We start from the raw sequence: 13,004 nt of genomic DNA on the forward strand, positions 1-13,004 counted from the left end.
ATGAAAGTGTCTCGTCCCTATTAGAATCAATAAAAGACGATGTTGCTGCTGGTGGTACAGTACTGACATCAGTGCGATAGATTCTATATGAGGGTAATAGACAATTGTGACTGTAGGAAGACACGACGCAGGGGAACAATAACATGTCTATAGACAAGGCACAGTCTGTCAACTGGGACCATTAACTTACTCTCACAGACAGAGAACAGAAATTAAATCACTTGCAGATAAAAGTTTTCCTGTTTTAGAAAGTCATGCTAGCAATGTCTGTGTTTTTGCGGTTGCTGCAAAAAAATGGTATAAAAATAATGACAAGAATGTTCTCAAATATGAGTGTAATCCCATGAAACATAAAAATGTAACACTTTGCTCTAGAAGTCACATGAAGAACAAGATAATGTAATGTAACAGGCACCGCCATCCTAAGCCGGGGTTTAGGGGACAAGATCAGTTGGTGAAAGAAATACGAGTACGGGGTTCGAATCCGACTCGGGAATAAAGTTCAGACCTTGAAGTGAATCAACAGTTCAAAAAGTAGATATCACATTTAATATTCAACCTGTGTCTTATCCCAACTAATTTACAATGTACATATTAACAATGTATAAATCCTACATGTTAGCAAGTGAGGGAACTCGACGCTTGTGCAGCGAGAGAAAGAACCCTCTTAAACAATCATCGTTTACACATTTTATGCACATTTTACCGCGCAAAAAGATCTAACAATTGTTTCATTGGTCACAGCAATAGTATCTAAGCAACACATTACAAAACAAAACTTCGTAAGTTTTCGTAAGTGCAATTGACCAACCATGCACAAGATGACATACAAGTGATAATGATTGGTAATTAGCGGTGCGCTTTCCAATCAAATGGCTCGTATCAGCAGACGACATTTACTAGAAGTCAAATAATAGAACATTAACCGGTGTAATATAAAATAAGTATGTCATCCGTGCAGGTCATTTACACAGTTGAAGTCTAAAAGATAAATGTTTGTACCGGGCCTGTTACAGTACATTGTATAATCTTGAGAGTAAATTGGTTCATCAATAGTAATCACATTCTTGCAGACACAATCATTTTTTCTACTGTCATGTTTCATGACTAAATCTATTAACAGACTGACATTGATCCAGTCTGTTTCCTAGTGATGGGCCGACAATCGGCGACAATCGAATAATCGTCGGCGTTGCATTCATGAGCGCGATCGCCTACTTCACTTTTTCCCTGACCGATTAATTACTCGGCACCCTAAACGGATAATTTAGTTGTTTCTGACCTTTTTCTTTCTGGTATTTACGGTTCTTTGGGGCAGTTACGCCAAGGGAAACTACTCTACGTAAAATGGCTTCCTCCAAAGTCTCGAAAGAAACTGAAGTCATCTGTGATCACCCAGATTTTGGAAGATATATGGCTTTTACAAAATTAAGTCGGAAAAACCAACAACCTAAACTAGTATGGCAGTATGCATTGCATGCCGTAAGACTTACGAAAGCATATTAGCAAAGGAATTTTCATTTTTTGCTTTTGTGGGATTGAAATCATTCCAGTCGTTAACTAAGGATTAATAAATAAGTTTAATTTAATAACACAATATCACTGGAAAAGTCCCTTGTATAATTAAGACCAGTACCTGTTTTGAAGTTTACTATCTTCACAAATACTTCACTTTTTAATATGCTGTTAACTTACTCGTGTTTATGAAGGGACACAAAAGAAAAAGGATATTTGATATATGTGTGGTTCATTTTTTTAAGTAATGACATAAAACATACACTGTGAGGTAAACTTACAAATGCACAACTAGAGCAACCGATTATATCCGATTAATCGAATCGGTTGGCTTGTCCAATTATGCCGATTAATCGGTTGGCAAATCTAACCGATTTGCCCATCACTACTGTTTCCAGTCTATTTTTCAAATTCTTCAGATGAATTGAATGGTCAGTCATTGAATCTCATATAATGCAGTACATAGGTACTTGTAATATTTTGTATAGTCAGTAAAATTATTGGAAGGTGATTTATCTTCTTTATGTAACCGCACAGAATTTTATCAGGAATAGACTTACAGTCTCACAACTATTTCTGTATCTATCCGCTGTACAAAGTAGTTCAATGCAGAATAACTTACCACCTCTGACATCATTATCGTTACTGATCAGACAATTTGGCCTACTGTATCACCACCTTTGAGGCAGCTGTGGACTTGATCTCAAACTTTCAAGTATGCATGCCCAGTAAAAAATAGTATATATACCAATGGCTCAGTAATTTACTATGAATAACTATCGGCTGCATACCTTTACTTAAAACATCTTTTTACTTTACAAGGGGTTTAATTGATGGCATAACTGTATATATCACTAAATTGCAGTATCATATTGATGATATGGTTAGCCGAATCAAATCCGATATGTTTCTAACCATCAAACTACTGTTAAGGCTTGTGCCATTTTTGGAATGGATTTACACATACTAACATAAATCACCTTCCATCAGTACTGTATCAGTATGTTGATTGTTTATGTCTTGGGAATAGAAAAGTAAGTTATAACAGTGACCATTCAAGACAATATTACACACTTGTTGATAAATATACATGTTAGTGTACAATATGTAGGGGCAGCGGGTATATTAGTAGGTATAATTCCATGGGGTCATGTAGAAGTGCTCTCTTTTGACAAAACAGCCACTCATCAGAGCCCATTAGTATGTGTTCCTCACAAAAAATATTTAAAAAGTAATTAAACTGGTTTTGTTTAAAGGGCTGTTCTGGCTTACATTTGGATGATATAGTTCCGTTTTGAGGTCAGTGATGTTTTCATACTTTTAACAATGGAACGGTCCGTTACTTAGGTAATGTTATTCAGTACGATAGTGGTTCTTACCTAAATATGGCAAAGAAAATCATGTCGATTCCCTAATTGGCAGACGAGCCTATAAATTGAACTCTAAAACATCAAAATCAAACTATAGCGTCTCTTGTTACATTTTATTTTGTTTATTTTTTATCCGTACTAATTCATGCTCTACATTTTTTTGGAAAACATTCTGTACTTGAAACTAGAAAGAAATATCTGGTCTAAAATATACTATCTTAGAGGGAATGTTAAAGTTTGTATTTCAACAATGGACCAAATTGTTCTGATTCAATAAATAGGTAAAACAATCCAGTTGGCTTCTGGGCTTTTACCATTAATACATGTATAAGAATAAGTTCATTAGTTACCTGTTGAAGACTTTGTGTTTGAGATAATATTTTGTAGCATATAAAATATCACTAACATCCGAGGATCATTTTGTTTATGTTGAAAGTCTCGGATTTATGAGTGATTTAATGCCTGTTTTACCCATTCAGCTTTTCTCCTTCTCAAAACCATTACCTTTCTGCTGCTTCCATAGAAACAAATTATCTTTTGATTTATTTGTAAGCAACCTGAAACACCTAGCTGATTAAAGGTGATTAAATTGTCTGTCCTTTAAATCAGAAAACCATTCTAGAGAACCGGTAGTCTATTAAGCCTGTATGTCTTTTACTCGGCTTAAAATTTCAGTTTTATCCTCCTGTTACACTTTTCACACATTATTAAAGGTGTTTACCCAAGAAGGTCACTAACATTGCTATAATAATATAGGCCACTCTCTGTACACCTATTCCATTTGACAAGTGTCATTTCTGCGATTTGGAAACATCAATTTTTACATTTTAATAGCAATATGATACTATTATCAGCAAATTTTGAGTGTTTCTCTGTGTTTTAAGGTTCTTCAGTTATCTGCCATTATTTCTGAACCAGTTTGCAGTGTATTTAACAAAGATATTGCTAAACAGAGAAAACATTTTCATGTAAATATCTATAGGACAAGTTCGATATAATTTAAATTTTCTGGGAGTTATAAATTGTTTGTGTATGTGCTGTATCGTGTTTTTAGGTCGACTATTTGCAGAAAAACACTAGTCCATTCTTTGGTGTCCCAATTTACTGTTAAGTTTTTGTATGTCAGCTAGTAATCTCAGTAACCACTTTTGGGAATGGATTGAAACTTCACACACTTGTTCACTGTGATGATCATCTGACATGCAAAATTCCACTTTCTTTAGTGACAAGGCTGTTGAATAGTTGAGTGTTGCTGTCATTAGACAGCTCTTATTAGTTAGTATTTTAATAATAAAAAGTTACCACTGTTTTCAGCATGATTTTTACCTAGCAAACAAATATATTAGCATCCCCTTCCCCACCCCAACTCCCTATTTACTTACAAATTGGATCCTACGTACATTAACAATTCTTAGATTTATTCATGGTACTTTCTTTGTCTTAAAAGGTTGTATGTCTGAAGCCTATTTGTACAGAGCATTATAAATTAATGAAATTGTATTTGGCCTTGGGCTAATAGAAGATCTATCTGCAAGCAGAATTGACAATACACCATATTATGCCTAGGACATGTAGTAAACTACAATAGCAGTTACTGAAGACATAGCAGAACCAATCACAAACAAATACTAAAAGAACTGTTATGTGGTGTTAAAATATGTCATTATTAATGATTAGATAATTTCTATTCAGCAAACACTGCTTCAAAAAAACCAACAAAAAACCAACCTACCGACCCTACTTTTTTTGGCCATGCCACTTTAATTTCTCATTTTTAGCTCATCTGATTTTTTGAAAAAAAAAAATGAGTTATTGTCATCACTTGATCGGCGTCGGCGTCGCCTGGTTAAGTTTTAAGTTTAGGTCAGCGCTTCTCCTAAACTATCAAAGCTATTGCTTTGAAACTTGGAACACTTGTTCACCATCATAAGCTGACCCTGTACAGCAAGAAACATAACTCCATCCTGCTTTTTGCAAGATTTATGGCCCCTTTTGTACTTAGAAAATATCAGATTTCTTGGTTAAGTTTTATGTTTAGGTCAACTTTTCTCCTAAACTATCAAAGCCATTGCTTTGAAACGTGCAACACTTATTCACCATCATAAGCTGACCATGTACATTAAGAAACGTAACTCCATCCTGCTTTTTGCAAGAATTATTGCCCCTTTTGGACTTAGAAAATATCAGATTTCTTGGTTAAGTTTTATGTTTAGGTCAACTTTTTTCTCTTAAACTATCAAAGCTATTTCTTTGAAACTTGCGACACTTGTTCACCATCTTAAGCTGACCCTGTACATCAAGAAACATAACTCCATCCTGCTTTTTTCAAGAATTATTGCCCCTTTTGGACTTAGAAAATCAGTTTTCTTGGTTGAGTAATATGTTTAAGTCAGCTTTTCTCATAAACTATCAAAGCTATTGCTTTAAAACTTGGAACACTTGTTCACCATCATAAGCAGACCATGTACAGCAAGAAACATAACTCTATCCTGTTTTTTGCAAGACTTATGGCCCTTTTTGGACTTAGAAAATCATGGGTAGGACAATTTTTCTATTATACAAAAAAACATGTTCTATAAGATTCAACCAAGACCTCTCAAGTTAGTTAATTTAGTTCTAACTTTTAATTTTCACTACTGAACGAAATATGTTGTTTTGCTTTAAATATGGTGTAATGTTTTTCAAAGCTTTATATCCAGCAGACACAGCTATAATTTTGAAAGAACATGCTGTTACCTGCTGGAAGTAATAACTGGTTAATTAGATTGAGCAATTTACATGGTTTTATTGTAACACTGCAAGAAGCCATCATCATTTGTCAAGGGGCTTTTAAGAGGTTGTCCCATGATTGTCCAGTTCTTTACAAAGTGGATACTTCAATTTAGGAACAATCTTGTAAAAGCTCCTCATTTTTAGATGGAATAAAATCCCTTGGGATTTTAGATATGTTACCACTATTACTAAAAGTGACATGATCAAATAAGTCCCAGATTACAAGGTTAAGGAAAGGCCATTACAGATACTTTTCCTTCAATTGTTGTATTGATTTTGCAAGATGTAATTGTCTATGTAAGAAGAGAGTCCCAGATAATTCAATGGCGTGGAGAAAAGAGCCGAGGGAAATATAACTCCCATGACATGTTGTAATATGTTCATTCTTAAAATCCTGCTTATACTGGATTTTAACTCTGCTATCTCTAATTTTATTCCTAACCCTGGAATGCTGTCAACTAGATTAACACAAGTATTATATGTATCACTACTTTGTCAAAAGCAAATTCACAGAATAGCAGTATTGTAAGATATCATTTAAAAGTATATTAAATTTTGCTTTTTAGCTCGATTATAAATACAGAGTATTTGGAGAGCTATTCTACTTGACCCGGTGTCTTTGTCCCTCTGCATACACAACTTGGTTAAAATTTTGATGCACTTTCCCCTTACCTCTGTAATTTCTTGATATATTTGCTTCAGACTAAAAATAGTTATTCCTCATCATCACCCACATCATATGGCACAAGGGCCATAACTCTTGCACCAATATTTCATGAATTATCCTCCATTTTACTTAGAATTTCCGGTTACAGTTTTGGTGCACTTTCCCTCTATATCAATTATTACTGAACGGACATGATTCAAACTTAAAATAGTTGTTCCACATCATCACCAACATCATATGATCCAAGGTCTATAACTCTGGCACTAGTTTTTCATGAATTATGCCGGGCCTTTTCAGGGATCATCCTACAAGGCAATTTGAGCGATATCGTCGCTGTAAAGTCGGCCACGCTTCCAGGCGAAATCTGAATCGCCGAGTTTGTCTGAGTGTTGTAATCTGTTTATTTAAAGTTGTAAAACTTAATGCATATTCTAGATTAAATTACCAATAAATCCATAGTCAACCCCGCCTACTCGCCTGTCAAACTTCAGCTATTCGTATTGTTAATATCCCACAGTGTTAATCAATAATATTGTAAGCCGCCGCCATTTTGAAAATCTTCAATCGGCGTGTAAAAAGCCGATAAACTTAACGAGTGCATGATCTTATGCATCAGTTGTATATTATTTATTGATTTTATTTAAACTTACTTCAAAAAATATTTCAAATACGGCCAATTTCTGTTAATGAATTGTCCGGGCGCTGTTGATAAAAAAAAAAAAACGATTCCGCGGACGTCTCAACTGCCGTACAAAATTATTGTAAGAAGATCGCCAATATCTACGAGTTTGGCAATATTTTGATAAAAATTAATAAATATATATCAATTAGATGTATAAATCTGAACAAGTTGATGCAAGAATCGGGCATTATTAAAGCACGAGAATCGAAACATGAATGGAAATTTTCATGCATTGGCGTTTCGACCGTGCACCTGATAAAATTATGAGTTTCGGACGTGTAAATTTCAGATAAAAATTTTAAGGCGACTTTTTCATAGTTAAGTTAATACTTTATTTAGAAATTCATGAAAATAATAATGCAATAATCAATTTCCTTAAACAATTACTGTTTATAAGTTATAGCAAGACCCACAGAAAGTGGAAATATATAATTATAGGCAGGAAACTGAATACTATGTCGAATCTTCTCCTTAAATTCCTCGATTTCTCCCTAAATTCACTTCTCCCTAAAATTTTGACCTAGGATGATCCCTGCCTTTTTACTTAGAATTTCAGGTTAATTTTGGTGCATTTTCACTATACCTTTGTTATAATTTAATGTATTTGATTCAGACTTAAAATAGTTCATCCACAGCATCATCTTCATCATATGATGACACACTTAAACTATTGTCAAATATCTTCATTCACAGTGGAGTCGATAAGCTGTTATATGCTTAAGACTAATAAATATATGTTCTGTACTGTTCTGTTAAAAACTCCAGTGATTTCTGTAGCTTCCTCAGATGTTCCCAATTTCACTGTCCAGCATTGAAATAGTCAAGCCCACTGTCTTCTGTGACAGCTCTTAATTGTTCTTACAGTTGGTGCTTGAGCAAGAAGATTTCCATGTTAATAGTATATAAACTTTTATACAGTTACATATTAAATACTTAATTTCAGGAATATGAGGGAGTTTTAATGATTTTTCTATGAATATATTACCTTTACAGCAGTTCAGTAAAAAACAAGTTTCAGAAGGTGTTATTATCTCCCTTTTATCTGTCTTTTGGTTACCAAGACTAGAAAGATGTAGCAATATAGTTGAGAGGTGACAGAAATAGTCATATAACACTTGACTGAAAACAATAATTATTACTAAAAAATTGATTAAAACACATTTTTTTCTCATTATTTTCTTCCTAAATTGAAGTTAAATTGTTTTGATTCAACACCGGGAAAACAGAAAATTGCATTATGAATTGTCTTTAACCAACAGTTCTTAAATGTGTTATATCTTACTAAAGTACAAAATATACAAAATGTTGTTGAAATTCTACTTATGGTCATATTTTACCTGGTTTGACCTTTTGTATATATTTGCTGAAGGTGAGAATGCACTATAAGAAATTTCTGTATATATTTTGGTTAGAAAAGTGACAGGTTAATGATTTCCTGCAGTGTGCAATCTATTCTCCTGGTGGTGTGTGTTTGTGTTTCTTCCAGCTTCAGCAGTATATCAGCATAACTTGTTACACTTACTCCATAATTAGCCAGCTGCTCTGGAATTTCTTGGCACCATAAAGCTGTTAAAACAAATTTTTTAAATCTCTCAAAATGTTATATTGTAGGATGTGAAGAGTGATGGATGACATTTTTGATGTTTGATGCTTTTTGAGGTATTTAAAGTATTTATGCAGTGACGGAAATGCTGTTATTTCTTTGAATTCGGGTAATTCTATCTACACAACATGGTGTACTCAGGTATTTTCAAACCAGCCCTCAGCAATGCTGGTTTGAAACCTCGATTGGGGTGTTGACTTATTCATGTGAGGACTAATGGAAGGTTGGTAGTTCTACCTGGGGTCTTCCACCTACGTCTAAAGTAGGAAAACTCACCATATTATAAACCTACAGTAGTCTGCTGGTGTGATTTTATATAATATAACAAAACAATTTGCAGAAAACAAAAATAGGACTAATGCTTCAACATGTATAATTTTGTTTTTGTATATTTATAAGCAGATCATTAAATTGCCATTAAAAAGATATTATTGCTATATGAAACATTGATTACTTTTACACAATTGCATTCCCCTAAAATATGTCAGGCATAATTTTTTTTTTGAATTTCATGTGCAATTAAAAGCTAAATTTAAAGGCAAGAATTTTTTTGTCTGCTCACCTTGCTTGCTTATCAATAATAAGTATTTTTTAATGCAATATTCCTCTGCATATTGGAATAATTTTCCTTGTGGCACTGGTATACATAATTGCTTATTATACCGTGTTCAGACTATGTTTTTAATCCTACATTAACTTGGGTTTATTTTTTATACCCCCACCAAACATGTTTGAGGGGGGTATATAGGAGTCAGTTTTGTCACGTTTGTCGCGTCGCGTCCCGTCCCGTCGCGTCCCGAAATCTATTATCTCAGTTATTACCAAATGGATTTGATTCAAACTTAAAATACATGTTCCACCTTATCACCCACATCATGTGACACAAGGTGCATAACTCTTGACACCAAGTTTTCATGAATTATGTCCCCTTTTACTTAGAATTTAAGGTTAATTTTGTTGTATTTTCACTATATCTCAGTTATTACTAAATGGATTTGATTCAAACTTAAAATAGATGTTCCACCTCATCACCCACATCATGTGACATAAGGTGCATACCTCTGACACAATTTTTTTTATGAATTATGCCCCTTTTTACTTAGAATTTAAGGTTGATTTTGATGTATTTTCACTTTATCTCAGTTACTACTGAATGGATTTTATTCAAACTTAAAATAGATGTTCCACCTCATCACCCACATCATGTGCCCACATCATGTGACACAAGGTGCATAACTCTGACACCAAGCTTTCATGAATTATGTCCCCTTTTACTTAGAATTTAAGGCTAATTTTGTTGTATTTTCACTATATCTCAGTTATTACTAAATGGATTTGATTCAAACTTAAAATAGTTGTTCCACCTCATCACCCAGATGATGTGACATAAGGTGCTTAACTCTGAAATAAATTTTTTATGAATTATGTCCCCTTTTACTTTAAATTTAAGGTTGATTTTGATGTATTTTCACTATATCTCAATTATTACAAAATGGATTTGATTCAAACTTAAAATAGATGTTCCACCTCATCACCCACATCATGTGACACAAGGTGCATAACTCTGACACCAATTTTTCATGAATTATGCCCCTTTTTACTTAGAATTTAAGGTTAATTTTGATGTATTTTCACTATATCTCAATTACTACTGAATGGATTTGATTCAGACTTAAAATAGATGTTCCACCTCATCACCCACATCATGTGACACAAGGTGCATAACTCTGACACTATTTTTCTTGAATTGTGTCCCCTTTTACCTAGAATTTAATGTTAATTTTGATGTATTTTCACTATATCTCATTCTGATTGGCTTAGAGCCAAAGGGAAGTAACCTTTTTTAACCTTTGTACAGAGTTTCTTCCCCTTAAATTCCAGGAATTAGTCTATTTTTAGAAATCCTATTTTTAGATTTTCAATCTTTTTTATTTTAAGTCCTATGTAAAAAGTAAAAACATTTTTCCGTGGTAACATGGGTCGGTAAGACACTTCTTTGTATTCACTTTTAGTGTATCTCTAATATTAGAGATTTAATATATTTACTAGTATTACTATACTAGTATTATACTAGTATTACTTATATGTGGAAGCCCAGGATGAAGTACTCCAAAGTATTTTTAAGATTCCTTATGGTTGCCATTCTTCTGTGACAAGACCGTATGGTGGGGGTATGAGTCACTCCTGTGACAGTTCTAGTTAAACTCGTTTGCGTCCACACTATATGTGGTGTTAAACGTGAATTTTGTAAAGGTCAAGTGGTTTCTGTAATGTAGCATTAAAACTACCTCGGGAGGTGGTTTTAATGCTACATTAAAAAGTAATACTACATTATTTTACAAATGTGAACGCAAATGTGAGTTATAACTGGTTTTACAATCCCTAATCCACAGATCTTATCCTTTGGCGGAAGAATACCATGTGTTTCTCTTTTGTATCAAACAATTGATGCTGTGGCTGGCAAAAGTAATTGGACTGTTGATGAAACAAAAACATTAAATTGCCATATGGAGTCATGCTGACGCTCAAAATGGACAATAGATGGAATGAACAGAAATTCTTAGATGAACACAGAAGTTTAAACATTGATGACCCCTTCTTGTTTCAGTCAGCCTCAATTCTTTGTAACCTTTTTTGCTTATTGCAAGATATTTGTTAACTTCCAACATTGCATGTATATATTTAAACCACATTTCTTTGCCTAGTGTGGATGCAAACTAGATTATATTTTGATGGGTTTTGAATGTCAAATACCAATTATAGCCAATTAGTGCCTGATAAAATTAAAACTGATCTGCTAGTGTGAACACAGTATAAGTGTTATTTATATGACAGGAAGGTGCATTACCTGTTCACATAATTATCATCATTTAGTATTAGGAATACCATGGTGGCATTATTATGATTATATTCCTATGAAATTAAAAGGTAAAACATACAAAAAATTTTGCATGATCTTCTTGCAGATATTACAATCCCCTTAAGTTATATTCATATAGGCAATAAGTAAAACTTCTGCTTACATAACATAATCATAATTCATGGGATTATATTACTATGTAATGGAAAGTTTATTCTAATAGTATGTAATTTTCAGCTCCATTTACTTACCTGTCTTCATTTAGTATTTATACAACAAGGGGTAAAATTTCAGTATAAAGTTCCTGAAAATATACTTTGAAAGTACCAAACTTACCAAAAATCCAGGACCTGCCTAATGTTCCAGTTATACATTTCTCTCTGTGGATGTCTGCCTTATGGACTTCAGTTTACTGAAATGAGCTTTGGAATGCTGTCATTCAAACCACACAAGTTAATGACCATAAAGACAGTCAAACCAACAAGGAAATGTGTCATAAGAACAGTTCAAACCACACAAAATGAAAGAAAGAAAAGAAATGTGACCATAAAGAACAGTTCAAACCACACAAGGAAATGTGACCATAAAGAACAGTTCAAACCACACAAGGAAATGTGTCCATAAAGAACAGTTCAAACCACACAAGGAAATGTGACCATAAAGAACAGTTCAAACCACACAAGGAAATGTGACCATAAAGAACAGTTCAAACCACACAAGGAAATGTGTCCATAAAGAATGGTTCAAATAACAGAATTTAAAACCGCATGAGTTAAAAAAATATGACCATAAAAAACTGTTCAAACCACACAAGTTACTTTTGTAAAAATGTATTGTAATATCACATGCTATCTGTTGAAAAAAATATTGACCAAGTTAAACAGAACAATTCAAACCATACAAGTAAAAGAAATGTGACCCTAAAGAATGGTTCAGACCACATAAGGTAAAGATACAAAATGTATTTGACCGTAAAGAAAGGTTCAAACCTCACAAGTTAAAGAAATATGACCATTAAGAACATTTAAACCACACAAGTTAAAGAAATATAACCATAAAGAATGGTCCAAACCACACAAGTTTAAGAAATATGACCATAAAGAATGGTCCAAACCACACAACTTTAAGAAATATGACCATAAAGAATGGTCCAAACCACACAAGTTTAAGAAATGTGACCATAAAGAACATTCAAACAACATATAAGTTAATGAAATAAGACCATAAAGAATGCCAGACCTTATTATCCCCTGGCGAAGATTTGGCATTGTCTGCCTGTTTGTCTGTCCATCAGTGTGTGTGTCAGTCAGTCTGTCAGAAATTGAAATTTCTCAAAATTCAAAAAGTATTTTAGGAAAATAAATCACCTGAATTTTGCCGAAAATTTTTCTGGTTATGTTGTTGCCGATCCCATTGGTGTGTAAAGGGGTAATGTTAATTAACAAACAAAAATCTTTATACAACATGAGCAAATACTTTACAACCAGCCTGAAACAATTGCCTAAAATCTCTGCACTCTTATTTATGCAACTAAG

General features: G+C 33.5%; 1 protein-coding gene across 1 annotated transcript in view; it reads left to right on the plus strand.

Annotated features, from left to right (window-relative positions):
* LOC123564525 (uncharacterized) overlaps positions 1 to 13,004 on the plus strand; it is a 79,958-nt gene that overhangs the window by 24,575 nt on the left and 42,379 nt on the right. The gene's annotated exons all lie outside the window — the stretch shown is intronic.

This window comes from Mercenaria mercenaria, chromosome 2 (assembly GCF_021730395.1).
Source record: "Mercenaria mercenaria strain notata chromosome 2, MADL_Memer_1, whole genome shotgun sequence".
In the NCBI taxonomy this organism is placed as follows: Eukaryota; Metazoa; Mollusca; class Bivalvia; order Venerida; family Veneridae; genus Mercenaria; species Mercenaria mercenaria.